The sequence below is a fragment of the Anser brachyrhynchus genome, assembly GCF_964034855.1.
Source record: "Anser brachyrhynchus genome assembly, chromosome: 2".
In the NCBI taxonomy this organism is placed as follows: domain Eukaryota; kingdom Metazoa; phylum Chordata; class Aves; order Anseriformes; family Anatidae; genus Anser; species Anser brachyrhynchus.
Window position 1 is genome coordinate 57,717,090 of NC_137695.1, and position 15,545 is coordinate 57,732,634.

The 15,545-nt window shown below is 34.5% G+C and overlaps 1 protein-coding gene and 1 long non-coding RNA gene across 5 annotated transcripts in view; both read right to left on the reverse strand.

Moving 5' to 3' along the window:
• CNTNAP2 (contactin associated protein 2) overlaps positions 1-15,545 on the reverse strand; it is a 1,160,459-nt gene that overhangs the window by 822,538 nt on the left and 322,376 nt on the right. The window lies entirely within an intron of this gene.
• The window catches only part of LOC308190835, a 26,771-nt gene continuing 11,226 nt past the window's right edge, over positions 1-15,545 (reverse strand). Inside the window, exon 2 of the long non-coding RNA XR_013947516.1 lies at positions 1-2,910. This is a non-coding gene — a long non-coding RNA (uncharacterized lncRNA). The remainder of the gene's footprint in view (positions 2,911-15,545) is intronic.

Sequence of the window (15,545 nt, forward strand, 5' to 3'; positions counted from 1 at the left end):
GGGGTGGCTGGCCGGGGTGGGGGGGCCGGCTGCTCGGGGATAGACTGGGCATTGGTCAGCAGGTGGTGAGGAATTGCATCGTGCATCACTTGTTTTGTACACATTCTTATTAGTAGTACTACTATCATTATTATTGTTATTATTATTTCCCTGTCTTAATAAACTGTCTCTATCTCAACTCACCGGCTTCACTTTCCCGTTTCTCTCCCCCATCCCAGAGAGGGAGGGGGGTGAGCGAGCGAACCGCTGTGTGGTGTTTAGCTGCCAGCCGGGTTAAACCACAACAGTCAGTCTACCACTTCTCATGCAAATGCAATTGAATTTCACTGTAGCCATTTACACTCCCCTGGATGTTTCAGGATGGAACTACATTTTTACTATTTTAATATTATATTTATGCAAAAGACAGCAAATTTCAAAGATATACATAAATTTCTTCAGTGTTTCGTTCTATCCATTTTAGTTTTTTTGTTGTTGTTCCTAACTAGTAGACAATTTAAGTAGGATCATCATAAAACATCAGATATTTTAGATGTTTTACTGCTAATCACTTCAACAAGCTAATAAAATATTTAAATAATAAGATCTAAGGCCAAAAAATTGATCTGATATACATACTTAACCTTTTGTCCAGCTTCTATTCCCAGTAATTTGGTTTTGGATACAGCACATTTTGATGTTTGACTTACTGAAAATCTTTCAATCTTTCAGTAGTTTGTTACAGAAGCAAATCATAGCCATAAAAAAATAAAATAAAATAAAAATTCTCACTTGAATTTATTTTCCCCTTTTAGCCACTAGTTATGTCTTACATCTCAAGTTAAAATGTTATACATTTATACTATACCTATACATCTGCATGCCCAGTTTACAATATCAAGAAACTCCAGTAGCTTTTACCTACATCCACAGGGAGCTAAGGTTGAACTGACTATAGAGCATGATACACCAATGACTTCTGGATAATACTGCATCCTATAGAAACACACTGGTATAGGTATAGGTATTAGGATGCTATAATATGTGCAGTATAGGATGCTGCAGACATCATGGTCCATTTGGTGACAAATAGACTTTTTTTTTTTTTCTGTAAAGAGACATGATTTAATAAAACATATAATACAGGTTGTTTTCTTTCATTTGCAAGTGTTGTCAACAATGGTGTCTGTTTTCTGCAATGTTTTGTGAGATCACCATGAAGATCTACTGCCCTTTCTATGTAAACCCACTGGAAATATACCTATTTCCCTCTTATCTCCACATCATTCAGTGATTATTGCCCCTTGGAAAACATATTGTAAGGTCATTAATTATTTAGTTCTTAGAACACTGAATCAATATTTTATTAATGCCTTATTATGATTTTTACATTGCTGCTGTATAAAACGTAATGTGCTTGCATTTTTTTTTTCCTTTCTGATTAGACCACATTAAGCCTTTTGAGACAGGTACCCCTTCTTAAAGCTTGATGTACCAAAGATACTGCTCTAGTATGGTGATAGATAATGCTGAACAAACTGCTGTATTGGAATGAACCAATGAGAAAGAAACTGTACGAAGAGTAAAACTATGACTGATCCAAGAAGACTGATCAATTGTAGGTAAAGATTTTACCACCACCTTCCTCCCCAACGGATTTTTATTTCTAGCAAAGGAAAAATGTCTAGACAATCATTTAGGTTTCACTATTCACAAAAGAACTTACCCCCAAACAAACAAATAATAATAACAATTATTATTATTATTATCATTAATTCTGTTATTATCATTAATAATTCTGTTCATGATATACGTGAGCAACCCTAATTCCTGAAGGAGACAACCAACAGTTGGGCACACATTGGTAACTGCTCCAATCCACAGAAGTAGATTTCATGCAATAAAATTATTCTAGATGTTCAATTAGTAGCTCTTCTATGGCTTTCTACAGATCCTAGTTTAGTGCAAGGAGAAAATGTAAATATCCTACTGGATATTAGGATTCTAGAAGTTCAGTTCAACTGCTTACTACCTGCTTTCTGTAAAGTCCTTATTTAAAGAAACCAAGTAGCATCTAGTTAAAAGGAAAAATATAATCTCTGTATAATCTTATGGAGTAGGTAAAGACAGTCTTAGAGAGAAATGCAAAAGATTTTTAATTTTCTTGATATTCTGACTGATTAAATTCTGCAGATGTTAGCTGTTACCTTTCAGAAGTTGGTAGCAGAGATCTTGAAAAGATCTTCAAAAAGGAGGAAGAATAGAATGATGACCTAGTAAATTTACCCTCAATTTCTAGAAGAAAGTAACATGACGAGTATTCAAATAAATTTAAAGTTCCCAAAAAGCAAGGTGATAACAACCAAACTATTTGTCAACAACAAATCTTGAAACAAAATGTTTTTCTATGTATGACAATATATCTTTTGTCTTCCTTTCTATAAGTACTAGTAAATGTTAAAAATCAAGATTGTGGGCATCACTTGTCAAGAAAGAGGTTCAAGAGAACAGTTCAGGGTTGAGCTCTGAGAATGACATGAGATGCAGAAAACATGCTCTGTGCAGAGTGACTAAGTGAATGAGGCTTGTTTAAACACATGTCCTCTTCAGAGATATAGACAATGCTTTTCTTAAATTTTAAGAGACAGCTTTAAAGAGGAAGGGAATAGATGTTTTATGTCCATGGTAGCTACTTAAGTAGTCACTAGCTTCAACTGGGGTAAGGAGAATTCAAATGAGATCTGGAAAAAAATCTTAAATGTATGCAGTGATCCATTCCAGTAGGGCAGAGAACCTGGGAAGTTCTGGAGGAGCCATCACTCAGGGTCTTCAGTTACGTCTCTGAGAAACATCTGTCTACAGATGAGTACCTTCTGCCTCAGGGCAGGGTGATGGCCTGGATGCCCCTTTTTCCAGGTTGCTACCTGGGATCTGTACAAATGACAAAATATTAAATAAAAGCTTCATGAGGGGAGGAGACAGGGAGGTAATATGAGTTAACCTTATAATTTCACTTAACCATTTCACTCATGAGTAGGACTGCAGTGAAGGAGTTCATAACACTGTTTTTGTTAGTAGACAGAACAGAACAGGATGCTATTTGAAGAGTGTGGTCAACACTGATATAAACACCTTGATCCTCATGAGTCTAGTGGAGTAACTGTTTTAGTCACATTTCCAGGGGAGAGTCACACTTGCTACTAACTTTGCCTCCTACTAACAATTTCACCTAAATGTGCATGTCTGAGCTGGTTTCTTAGCCTTAACAAGCTGGAGAAGAGGGATATGCTAATGCATATGTACCTTAGCAAGTTTAGAGCCACTGATCCATAAAGCCTTTCTCTATAAGGCAAGCAAGAGCTGAGCAGAACTATTTCTGATCTTACTTTTGGTATTCAGAATGAATGAATGATAATTGAACTTGCATGAAATAAAGAGGTCAGAACAGGAAATTTAAACACACAAAAGGAAGTAGACAGCCAGATTAGAAAACCAGCACTATTCTCTCATCTCCTTGCCTCCCAAATTTCCCTTTAAAAACATGCATCTGTAGCTGGACATAATTTATATCTAGCTAAAGTTGCTTTATCTCTGATCAGCACTCACAAACTGCAGTGAAAAATCCAGCTCAGCTCTTTGCTTTTATGTTAAAATGTCAGGAAAAAACAGTAATATTTCTTCCTTGGATCAGCATCTTGCTTCAATTTGGATTAGAGTATCCTAATGAAGCAAATGTTGAAAAGCAATGTAGTAAATAAATAAGTAAATAAATAAATAGGTGTTTTAGCAAACTTTGTTATAGATATGAAATTCATCTGAAAGACAAGAGGCTTCAATTTGCCATATTTACAAATTGCAAATTCCGGAGGAAAATCAAACACTAGAAAGCAAGACATTTGTTTGCAGCTAGAAGAACAACATGTCACTAGCAGATTAATGAATAGGCTTTATATGTTTGCCACACAAGAGTTTGATTCTTTGAATATTATTGATACTATGGAGAAAAATAAATGAAAAGAGACTCCCTTCTCACCAAGGAGTAAGACAAAGTTAAATACATTTAAATAGGAAATAAAAATAAATACAACACTTTTAAATAGTATGTGCTGCTGCAGAAAGCAACCTTCTAACCAATGAGCTCACAAAGAAACAAAACAAAAAGAAAGTAGATTTCTAAGCAGAAAACTTCTATTAGTTATTCACTTTTATTGAGATGCTATAGTCCCTGTGGGGACAAATATTAGCAGATAATTAAGTATCAAACAATAAATTAAACACAGAAGGAAGAAATATTTGTGAACATATTTATTCCCAGCAAAGTAGGAACAAATAGGCAATTGAATGACAACTAAAATCTTGATATACTCTTTGACTGGTGTCAAAATCTCCCCTGGATTCAAATTCAGTGGGAACAGAAGGCTTCTAGGCATAAATGCAAAAGGACTCAAATATTTTCTGCTGGCACTTTGCACGGTTCTTTTGACAACATCAGAGACTAATTTTCTGAATTTCAAGATTTTCTAAACAACAGTTGACTTTACAACCTGAGAAAGTGGGTAAATGTCTTGGAACAGTTTTTCCTCTAAATAATTTAAATGTGTAGTTTTTTTATTATTTTTTTAATATTTATTTATTTATTTATTTGTGACAGCAACTAGAACATTAACTAACCTGTTTTCTTTTTAAATAAACCCTACATGTATATATGTGTGTACATGTACGCATGGATCTAGAAAGTCTTGATGAACTCTTGATACCCTGGTCAATATTACCAAAATAAAGAATAACTAGAGTGTGGAGAGGGAAGATAACCATTCCTATGAACACCTATATTGACCCTATTGAAATTTCTTTCAAAAAATTAAGGCAAGAAGTCTCTTTGCATCTACACTTAAATATTCAAAACCATTTTCTGAAGTAAAATGCTGCTGGCTAACTCTTCAAAATGAAAAGGGGGTGTAGTATACACCCTGTAGACAACAGCGGAATACTACAGCTCTTCTAATTAGGTGTACAGGAAAAAGGAACACAAGAAAAGAAATTGTAGGGAAAACAGGAACTACATTTTCCAATCAAAATGCAATGTCAAGTAACAGCAAAATTATTCACCAGTTAATTTGCCATTCCTACATATCTTACCCTAGTTTTCCTACCAATGTTTGTAGGCCAAGAAAGCAAGGACAAGTGAGTATCAGACCCACTTTCAGCAGAACTGTCAAAATGATTGGTCTCATTTGATCTGGCCAAGTAAACTAAGACTAGAGAATGTTACCAGTAACTGGCTGCCACGTTAGGCATTTCTTAGTACACAGCGATTTTTTTTTCTTCTCAACTGTATGCATGTATTGCAAATGAACATTATATGGAATAACAGGGAAACAGCAACAACAAACAGTAGAAGACCTTTAAAAGATCTAGGGAAAACAGCAACCTGTTCTTTGCTAGACTTAGACTCTTGATCCTATCCGTTTCCATTTCTCATTCTCTCCCCTATTACAATACAGTTTATATATTAAATGAGAATTTGTTTTAATTTCTGTCACTGTAAAATTTAGATTCTTAAGGAAAACACTCTTGGGAGGAAAAAACCAAACAACAGTGGGAGTTGAAAAAAGAAGAAATTTAAGAAATCTTTAGTCATTCAAAGGAATTAACATGAAAAAATTATCAAAAAGTTATCAAAAAAATTTTGGTTTTCAATTCTTATTGATCTAGTATTTCCAAACAAGAATGAAGGAAATACAACCATTTTTCTCCCTCTGCAGTAAACAGATCATAGCTATGTCAATATGTAACTTTTTACATTTAGACAGGATTCAAGATCAGCTTGAAGCTGCTTTCTCTGTACAAATCTACTCTTCTTTTACTGAAAGTGACTTCCTAAAGTAGATTTACGCTAACACAATATTAGAGCATATCATGACACTGCTCTGAGTCTCAGCGTAAATCTCCAAAATTCACATTGGATGAGATTATTCTGCTGAGTTCACATTTGTCATGATTAGTGTTTACTTTGAAGAGCTTAAGATAGCTTTAATTAAGTACTGTAATACAGAAAGATATTAATGCTATGATGCATTCATATTAACTAAGGAATTAACTCTGCCCTTATACTATGTGGTATTAGCTGCTTTTCCTGCCACAACTGCTGCTTCATATTTAATATTCTATATGTATGTTGCTATTGTTGGCATCATGTGTATCACTAGATGAAACTGAAGACTTCTGCCAATTTTATCCTGTTAAGCACTGGAGAAACAGCCCATCCTGTAGCCCACACTTCACGGGTAGCCTGACATGCAAAAGGCCATTACAAGCCTAATGAATCACATCACATTAATAAGAAAGTTACAGGGTAAATGAAATGTCAATGAGGTAAGGCTATTGATAGAAATTTAGCACAAATGCCAGAATGCTAATTAATAACTACACCTGCCAGTAAAGACACAATATTGCCTTTCCATGTAGATTTACTCTTTCCACATTCATTTGCTTTACTTTTATGCTTTGTTTGATGTAAATTTAATTCTTCCACACTTCCCTTAAGGCCAAGAAAGCCTGTTTTACTATATTAGAAAATTATAGGCCTTAATGGGATACTTACATGCCTGGGGGTGTTCAGACTTTTTCAGTGTCTGAAGCTAGTATTTGAACTTGCAAAACTAAAAATATGAAAAAAAAAATAATAAAAAATCCCACCACCCAGTTCAAGTTTCAATTCTTTTAAAGAGGGATGTGATTAAAGTGCAAGGTTTCTTCATAGCTAAATGTGAACCCACAGGAAAACAAAACAAAATACATAAATCTAACAACCCTACATTTTGTTATTAATAGAACACTCAAACAAATAAATACTATGAATAAAAAAGGACACTTTTCTACACTGAAGTAGCTTTAAAATAGTCACACTATTTTTGGGGAAAAAAAAAGAGACAATTTCTCAAAATGATAATCACTATATTTCATTTAACTCTAAGACATACAGACAGATTCTCCATAAAATTACACCTATTACAATATTTTCAACCCATGTCTCCGAGTTTTTTTTCATTAATTCTAAGATTAAATAGCTGTTAAACATGATCTTTCTGTTCAGTGTTGTCTAATTTAATGTCACAGTCAGGTAAGTAAAGCTATCCCAGTGTTCAGAAGAGGTATAGCAATAAATTTTTTGTTACAAATGCACTCACAAATCTGAAAGGGCCAGATGGCAATCTCAGAAATGGGATCTGCAGGACAGACAGCAAAGTACAGACACTCCACTATACACAAGGTGCACATCTATCCAGTCAGTGGTAACAAAGTACAAAACAACATATGAAATGTGACATAGCAAGAGGGAAGCAAGTTTTTGCCTCTGGTCCTGTAAATGTAAGTAGAATCTTGTCACAAAATTAGATAACATTACACATTTCCTAATAATGCTGGCACCACCTTGATGTTTTCATTGCTCATCAGTGTTAAATGATAAATGTCCTTAAGAACTGAAGATGTAGTTTACATTTGGGTTTTCTTCTTTTCCTTAAGAAAAGACTAGTTTATTTCTAAGACAATTTATAAGTGAGACTCAAACCAATCAATAACAACACTGACCTGACACTGGGCACCCATTCCAGAATTCCGCTACTTTTGACGGAAACTGAGTTCCAAACACATCATGTTCGTGAGGAAGAAAGAAACACTTCCTCTATGCAATTCCCATCACATTCCTTCTATGATGGGGAAATTAGGAGTGATATCCTGGAAAGCAAAGTTATTAGGAAACACTGAGTAACCTAAGCCAAATACCACTATTAATGTTATATCATTTTCTGTTATATACTTTGTCAGAAAATGATTCATTTTTAAATCTCTTTTTAATATATATAGCTATAGAAATTTTGATTCTGAATTGGTGTTTGAGCCTCTATTCTTTGGCAAGTGAATCACTACAGGGAATAATGTAAAGACAAGCCTCAGTTATGAAAACTGCAGATTTATTTTTGTCTCAAACTCATCAGTCATCAAGCAGAGGTAAACAAGTGTCATAAATCAAAGCTACCAATGCATGTATAATGCAAATAGCCTCTTTGAATTACCAGCTGTCATCATGGGCCAATAGGCAAATATTGTACTTGCATTCATATGTCTCCTTCATTTAACGAGTCTTCATTTAACCTAAAAGATCATGTCATTTTTTCTAAGGGTTAATTTTAAAATTCTCCTTCTTTTGTTAGCCTCTTTTCCTAGCAATTTACCTCAAAAAGCATTTTTTCCTTTCTCAATATAAAAGCAATTATCATAGCTAAAATCTTCTATATAGAAGGTGACCATATATAATTTCAATAGCAGGATTTTTTATTTTATTTTTTATTCAGAAAAAGTGGTTTTGTGTAACATAGTCTTTTCACAAATGCTTTTTATGAAGTTGTACTTTCTTCAAATTGCTTTGTCCAAAAATAAGACATTGGACTGAAGGTCTCCATCAGCTACGTGGAACAAGCAGGAACTTCACTAAAACACCAATATGTTCCAGCAGTGTTTTTTCAGAAAACATCTCTCAAAAGGAACATCTCAAGCATTATGTCAGCTTCACCTTCTTTTCCAATCCAGTTATAACTCATAACCTCATAAAACCCCATGGAAGAGGAGGAGAGACTGTGTACATAGAGGGAAAAGATTACTAATAATATATCAATATTGTATATGAAGTTCTCATTCTCATGCCCAATTGTGTTTTTTTGTTGTTGTTCTTTTTTTTTTTTCTTTTCAGAATTCTGAGCATTTCTGTGTGGAGAGCACATTTTGTTTCATAAGTAGAAATACAGATACACACAAAACCAAAACAAAACAAACTTTGTTATACGCACTATCCCTCAAAGGAAACTAAATCCTAAGAGAAACAAATGAATTTTTAAACACTTGAACACTTGCATCCAGATTTAATAGTTAGTCCTTAATGGTTACTAAGTAGACCAGTTAATCTCATTCAAAACCCTGTAAAAAACACTAAGCTACAATTCCCTTTAATAAGGCAGTGATTGCAGTCATTTCTGCACACCTTTTCCTGAAGAGTGTTGCACCAGTACCATTAGTTATTTTGTTGCAGTCAGAAAGGAACTTTACAGACAGCTCCATCTACCAGTTGCAGGGAGTTTCAATGCTTTTTTACACAAGTAACACTTAGCAATTGTTCATTTCTGTGAAATTTTCATCCATTTTTGACAATGCTATTAGCACATGATGGATTTTTTTTTCAAGATTATAATGCTAGTGTGACACATTTCTAGGCTAATGCTTACTTATCATAAATCTTAACTCAAAGCACACATATTAAGGAATAAATATGACAAAGACTAGATCTAATGCCTAATAGTTAAGTAGCTATCAACAAGAACAATTCTGCTTATTTGTAGTGATTTTCATTTTGAAATATGTTTTTTCAAGTCTTCTACAATAATTTGTTATTTTTGTTAGCTGCCTATGTCATAGGGGTGAGTGGGAAAAAAAAAAAGGAAATAATAATAATAATAATAATAAAGCAATTCATTTCTTCTGTTTGTTTTCCTCTATCCTTCCAGTCAATTGATTCTTCACATCTGCATCACCTTTAAATACTGGAGAAGTCACCAGCCGGGAGTTATGATGTACAAGTACAGCATGTTGATGTTCACAAGCTATATCTAGCAGCCCTGTTTTACAGTTGACAGATTCCCTACCTAAGAAATTAAAACACTCATCTTCATTGTGGCTGGCAGATTTTTTAGGCTCCAAAGGACAGTTAAATTTATGCATGCATATTGTTCAGAGGGAAATTAGTACAGCAGTCTCTTGGACGTCTCCTACTGGTCCATTAGAAAGAGCACGTTTACAACAAAAACGTCATGGCTATAGCATGCAAAGTAAGGTGATTCAGAGTGATCAAGTTCTATGATCTGACTATTATCTGATGATCATAGTATATAATTTTGTTCTTGTAATTACGTTAAAAAGACAGTTTGTTCTCTGTCACTGGTAACACAATGTGACCAGTAAAGCCAGCAGTGATCTAGTTATAGCTACAAATTATTACCACTGAACTGAAATCTCTGTTAAAAAATACCAATATTACAGAGTAGCTCAAAATGAAATTATTGCAAAAATAAATATTTTAATAGAATTACAAAATGTTGTTATGGCCAAAAGAAAACTTTTAGATACTGATAAGACACTTCTGTTACTCCAATTAAAGCTTTGACCATCTAATAGTTTGAATTATCTAATACAGAAAATCTATTAGATTAGAGTACAGTTAAAATGCTTCCAAGTATTTACCCCTTTCTCTGGTGCAAGCTTACCCTATCAGCGACCATCTAGGTCCTAAGATTAATAATGCCGGTCTTCCTCAAAAAGAACAGGTAAGGGCAAGGTTAGAAGTTATCACTCTCTTGGGGTCCTTGCCAGGAGTTTGATGTTGGTGACAGGATTCCTCTCCCCCTCAGTTTTGGGTCTTCTCAGGGCTACTTTTTATTACATTTTTGCACTGCAGTATAGCTTTGTCTTCTTCCTTCCCAGGTAAATGCTTAAAGTTGCACAGCTTCCCCTGTCAACCTCAATTAACATATAGGGCAGCTGTTTCTCATGCAACAGGTACCATGGGTTTTCAGACCTTTATTGCCTATGGGATTCACAAGTATTACAAGTCATCTGATTAGGGGACAGGAGCTGGATGCATTTCATAGCTCCAACAAAGAAGGCACTTTTTCTTTAGCTATTACACCAGTCAAGTAGTGTGTAGATTCCCACAGCTCAAGGCAAGGGTCTGGTCCAAGTGTGGATGAAAATGGACAGTTACACTCTCTACAAAAATTTGGCTTTGAGAAAGGTTTCTGTCAGTTCTAATTAAAAGTAATAATTATACAAGAACACTGCTGGGACTATCTGGGTCTGTAAGATGATGTGAGCCTCAGTCTGTACTGTACTGAGAAAACATTGTTTACAGTCATTCAATGACCCTTCAGGTTCTTGAGTACTGACAGAGTACAAACCACTGTGTAAAGATTTAGGAGAATGAGTCTCTTATACTGATACACCCGTGTCTAAAACCTGCTATAGCGCAAAGAAAAGTAGTGTTGTGGTCTGTTAGGTTCACAGCACCTCTGTGTGTTGTGGCTCTTTTTGCTATTAAGAACTTTCATTACCAGTGACCACAAAAGCAAAACAAACTTTTTAAAGGAAGCAGGTCTGACTTCCTTTATGGAACAAATTTCTTGAAAGATACTTAAATCTAGTTCTGAGTCTCTACTTTCCCAAAGAATCAAAATTGGAGAAAGATGCACATTCCCTTGTTATCTTTATTCCAATAATCAGAAATACTACAAGACTGGAAAAACAAAACAAAACAAACAAACAAACAGTCAGGTCCTTATGTCTATTATGTAATTTTATTTGCCACCATGTTGTGGTTTTGGTGGGAAGAAGAAACATGTAGTAGATTAAGCATGAAGACTTAAGAAGACTGAAGCTACTGACCTTAATTCAAATTTTGCCACTTAATCCTCCTGCAGCCTTGGGCAAATAACCAAGTGTGCTTTTTCTCATTTTTCCATATTTTTCAAATTGGGAAATTATTTAATTGGATCTCTCAGCAAGGCATTATCTGTTTCACTAAGGAAGTCTCTTAGGTCTCAATCATCATGAACTTTCTGCAGCTTGTTTTTTTGCTTGTTTGTTTTTATTATTATTATTATTATTATTATATTATTATTATTATCATTATTATCATTATTATTATTATTTTGCAAGCAACAGACTGCAATTTTAACAGATATCTGTCCAAGAGACACTCTGTCTGAGAGAACATCATCATCATCATCTGTATCCAGTTCTGCTCATGCTCACTGGCTTTTATTGCATTTGTTACGCTGCCTTTTCAATGGCCTCCCACATGTATTTTATTTTCATCTTCTCCATCAGACATCATTTTTATTGAATTGAAATTTGAGCTCAGTACATTGTTTTTCAAAAACTATTCGTATTTTTCTTCTTCCATGTATAAAAATATTTATTTGGATATGATAACCATATTTATCTGAAAACAAGAATGTTAAAAGTTTTCCATGTCAATCAGAAAATTCAGTTTCTTCACTTTTCCCAAGCATCAAAAGTTATTTACATCACAATTTTAAGAATTGATTTTATATACCAGCTGGACATCTCTTAAATCTCTCTAAAAGACAGTTCTTCCACAAACTGCTCAACTAGCGGGGAAGTAGACCATCACTACCTATATCACTATTAAATTACTCAGTAGCATACTATTTCAATCTTTATATATATATATATTTTTTTTTTGAAACTAATCAATTTCTACTTTGACCTATACCAGTTTTGCATGTATTTCATTTACTTTCTCTTGCACTGCAATAAACCCATATTAATACAGCTACCTTGCTCCTCATTTTCCATTAAGTTTAAGAGTTGTGTGTGGCATCTTACCTATCTGCCGACTCTGTAAATTTATCATTTTGCTTAACATATACCTAAAGAGAGACATTTCTTGATGCATGTTGACTCCGATTTGTTTTCCAAGATTCTTCATCACAGTTTTCTCACATTTTTTACACTTACTTTTAATTGCCTTCTTCAAGGGTTCTCTATTCTCTCCTTACAAATCTCCCATTCAGGGCAACATACCTCACCACCTTTGATTAATCAAATACAGTAGTTTACTCTCAACGTGACTGACAGTAATCCCACCTCTGCATACCCGTAGTTACTTTGAATGTTCGTAAAAGGAAAAATAAATTCTTTTTCTCCCTCCCTGCATTTTCTTTACTTAATGATACAATTACATTAACACTTGAACATCTTTTACAATTTGTAGATCTCTATTGCCTGTGCCAGGTATCTGCAGTCACCAGACACGTTCTTATGGTATACATCTGAAGATCTATCACAAGATTTTTCAAATTTCAAAAGAACATAACTGTTACTTCATTTCCTAAGACTTCAGTGGTAGAATACATTATGATGACCTTTATCCATAGGTAAGAGATGCCTCCAATCACTATCAATAGCAGTTTTAGACACTAAAAAGCGTGTTCCTATTTATTGCAGCCTTTCCTCTATTTTAAAGACATCATCCTGATCACTAAAAATTACTTTATTGAAGTTCTCCACAGAAATATGCTTCCTTCAGCGTACCCCTTGGGGTAGCACCAGGTTTATAAACTGAAGTATCCAACATTCTTAATTTTCAGCTCATTTTCTTAAAATAAATAAATAAATAAATAAATTGCTTGTACCTGTTATCAACAGGAAAATAATCTATCAACCTTATGTCCACTATGTCACTTGAGAAGGTGAAATAAAATGATTAAAATAAACAAACATTCTCTAACCCAGCATTTTTTTCATTATAGTAAACAAATTTCCAGTTCCCCTTACCACTGAATCACCCTCCACTCTCATTCTAGGCAGAGTACTATAGTTTGTTTTCCACAAGCTAATCAGAAAAAAAAAAAAAAAAAAGTTGATTTTTTAAATCTTTTTCTAACCTGTTAGAAGAATACCATATAAGAACTTATCACTGAAAATAATTAATATTAAAAGACATTAAAATTATAGAAGGAAGATTGCAATTTTCTTCCAACAGGCACACCTGTAAACATCCATTACAAGGGCATCCTAATTACTTAATTTAAAATAATACTCTAATTCATCATCAGCAATGTTTATAATTTAGAAGAAGTAACAGACACAATAATCATTAATATCACATCTGTAAGTAAGAATCCTCTGAGTGAGATAAATTCATTCTTCCAGGCTATATTTTAAGTCCACAGGATGAATTCAATAATGTATGGATGGATCTGCTGGCTAGGATTGTGCTATTTTTAATATTTCCCTGGAGATGCTCAATGAGCAAGTGCTTTGAAATAAAAGGCTAAAGGAAAGAAACAAAAACAGCTCCTGAGAATTCAGCGTGTGAAGCTCATGCCAAAAAAAAAAAAAAAAGGGCATTACTGCCAGAAGAATTCATTCAAATAAGTAGAAAAAGCTTGAAGAATGCTAGCACTGTTCTTCAGGAGTAATCTTTATGAACACTATCAAGGGACCACCTAACCTTGTTAGAAAGCATTCATTTCACCTTGTGTCCTGCTATTGTTTAGTGGCTAGAGAGTAGGAGTAATACAAGAGTATTCAGGCATACAAATTCTTGCTGTCTTACCAAATTGTAATTTAATGGTTATAAGAAACATTTTAATTAGGAACTAGCAACAGTAAGGAGCTGGCTCCCAATGAAGCCTGCCAACAGTCAGCAACGCTGGCCAACTCTGTGGAGCCTGTCAGGCTAAAGCAAAAGCTGCAGTTCATGCCGTTCTTTTGCCAAGCATATTCTGATGTCTGAAGCATCAAAAATTGAGAAGACAATTCTGGAATACCACATTCTTTACAAATTGGTTGACTCTTCCAGAGGTTCTACCTCAGGAACCAGGTTTGGAGTTTGGATATCAACCCCTCTGACCTCAGGAATGGTTTCCCAAAATTCTCAAGGAATTGAATCAGCTTTAATGGCAACCTTCACATATAAGTAAAGGTTTATTTCATCCCACTCACAGAGAAATAACATATGACAAACATAACATGGTATATGAGTCCCACTGAAGAGCTATTTTACTTTTTGAATGTTAGGTAAATGATACAGAAACCTTTTGACAATACTCTGTAAATGTAACCTTTAATGTTAATGATTTAAACCCATATCCACACATGGCTGGATTTCTTAGATTAATCAGGCAATTGATATTTCCATTTGACTTGAAATGTTTATTGACTGTTTTATAATCATTCTCATCAGACTTCAAACTGGATTGGATTTTAAAAAGAAATTAAAAATATTCTAGTCACCTATCAGTTGTGTCAGTTTAGATCCATGACGACATTTTTGGCTGAAGAATAGGACTGCTGCTATCTTGCTGTCAGTGGTCTATTACTGATGATCTCAATTTAGTTGGGAGAAACCAAAGTTGAAGTCATTCCACACAAATAGCCACACTTTTTCTCAGTTCCTTTGGACTTCTTTGTATAAGTGGTTTGTGAACCTACAGTCCCATATTGCAACCCTAATAGCCAAGTTATTAATTACATTGGTCATGACTTTTGTTGTTGTTGTTGTTTTGTTTAATGGAGATTTCTGTAAAGTTCTTTAACCAGTCCCATTACAAAATGGAGAAAATCTTGACAATTTTATCTGACACTGACACTTTAGTTTATAACATAAATCCAAGTGTGAGCATGGAAGCAATGTTTCCTCAGTCACCAGTCCTGGCATAGCCCTGTGTGGATATAAGAACTTTGAGAGAGACAGAAGTTTTTCCACTTGCAGAGAAATTCCTCCTCACCAAGCCACTGCCTGTGGAAATATCTGTCCCCCTCTGATCTAAGACAAAAACCACAGTCCTCCTGGTACAACCCAATCAAGTCACCTTCTCCCCTCTCTCAGAAGCTTCTATTCAATAAAGTGGAAGCTTCAATTCTGACTTACTAACCACCACACACCACCACTTCTACCACTCCAGACATCACTTGCATTTTAGTGTCAT